Here is a 2,212-nt window from a genome sequence, read left to right as displayed (position 1 = left end):
CGCGAGGCCAGGGACAACACCACGAAGGTGCTGGATTTAATTTATTACGCATCAACTTGTAAATCCCCCTCCATCCTCCTCTCAACAGACGCAGAAAAAGCGTTTGACAGAGTGGACTGGGATTTCCTGCTGGGGGTGTTGGAGCACATGGGCATGGGCATGGTAGGCCTCCAGAGAATTAGGGCCCTGTACTCCGGCCCCGCTGCTCGCGTTCGTATCAATGGTGAACTATCGGACCCGTTCCAGATACGGAATGGCACTCGCCAGGGGTGTCCTCTGTCACCACTTATTTTTGTGCTTTGCATGGAGGCCCTGGCGAGGGCCATCCGCCAGAATGTTGACATCACAGGGCTGCAGGTGGGGACGAAGGAGTACAAGCTTGCCCTGTTTGCAGATGACCTCCTTGCAGTGATTTCTAATCCTTTGACCTCTATACCCAACCTTCTTAAAGAGTTCAAGCGTTTTGGAACTCTCTCCAATTTTAAAATTAATTTGTCAAAATCTACAGCAATGAATTTAACACTAGACCAGACTCCAAGTACTACAATCTATCTCGCCCTTTGCATGGCACCCAACACAATTAAAATATTTAGGAGTAATCCTACACAGGGATCTTTCCCAGATTTACCAATTGAATTTCCCCCCATTACTATCAAAACTTCAATCTGACCTCTCCAAATGGGGTGGGAAAAAAATCTCATGGATAGGGAGAATAGCGGTAATCAAAATGAATATTTTACCCAGAATTCTTTACCTACTACAAACTCTGCCGGTCACTATCCCTCGATCATGGTTCCTCTTACTACAACGAAAGATCAGAGACTACATTTGGGCGGGGCGTAAACCCCGATTTAAGCACGAGATCCTCTTTAGACGAAAACATCAAGGAGGCCTTCAGCTTCCCCACTTTCTATCCTACTACCATGCAGTACTCCTTACGAGGGTCATGGAGTGGAGTAGCGAACTCCACAGGAAACAATGGGTAGACATTGAACTGGCCTCTCTTCCCTCTCTTAGCCAGAACTCCCCCTGGCTTTCTAAGGTCCCCCAGGTATTGCCCCCATTAGCTGGCCCCATCTTTTCGTGCTGGCGTCTTTTACGCTCCCTCCCGCATCTTTCAGCACACCCCTCCCCACTCTCACCATTGTTTGGGAATCCAGAGTTCCCCCCAGGGTGCCACTCCCTGTCGTTTTATTTGTGGCAGGAAAGGGGCATCCTGAGAACTAATCAACTGCTGGACTCATCTGGTATAATACCTTTTCCCGAACTGCAAAATAAATGGAATCTACCCAATAAGGAAATCTGGAGATATCTCCAAATTAAACATTATCTACAGACTTTTTGCTCTTCTAAAAAGGGTATACGAGCACTGACCCTATTTGAACAGATGTGCCTCTCCCACACATACCCTAGACACACTCTCTCCACGTTCTACAAATGGATCTTGAACCATAGATTTTCTTCCCAACCGAAATTTGTCAGGGATTGGGAGTTAGACCTAGGGGGTTTGGTGACCACAGATGATTGGGAGGGTATTTATAAAAATACCTTCTCCCTAACTACAAATGTGCTAGTCTTGGAAACTCACTACAAGGTACTTACAAGGTGGTATAGATGCCCAAATATCCTTGCGAAAATTTATCCTGGAGTACCCAACACGTGCTGGAGATGCGGGACTGCATTAGGTACCCCACTACATATATGGTGGGAATGCTCTCTTTTGCAACCATTTTGGCGCAAGGTGGTGGAAACAGCTAGCATTATCCTTGGGGAAGACTTACCCTTTTGCCCGGGTTTTTGGTTATTAAATCACACGCGTACACCTAGATATCATCTCAAGAAATCACTACTTCGCCATATTTTGAGTGCCTCTAAGTATCTAAGTATCCCAGTTCACTGGAAATCAACAGTGTCCCCCACTATGAGAGAATGGACGGCCCGCTTAGATCACTATATGGCAATGGAAGACCTTATTCTATCTTTGGAAATGAGAAACACTTCCTTCATAGCTACTTTGAGCCCATGGCTGGAATACAAAGCCACAACCCATCACAAATCCTCTCTTTAAGAGAAACCCATCCGCCATGCCTCCAGTAGTTATATGATATAAATCACGGTTAAAGCTCCTTAGGTTAGGATGAGAACCCCCCCTCCCCCTCCCCAAACCTTGTCTCTCTACGCTATCTTTCCTTTTACTTCTCTACATTGAGAG

Source organism: Pseudophryne corroboree, chromosome 6, assembly GCF_028390025.1.
Source record: "Pseudophryne corroboree isolate aPseCor3 chromosome 6, aPseCor3.hap2, whole genome shotgun sequence".
Taxonomy (NCBI): domain Eukaryota; kingdom Metazoa; phylum Chordata; class Amphibia; order Anura; family Myobatrachidae; genus Pseudophryne; species Pseudophryne corroboree.
Note: the sequence above shows the minus strand (reverse complement) of the source record.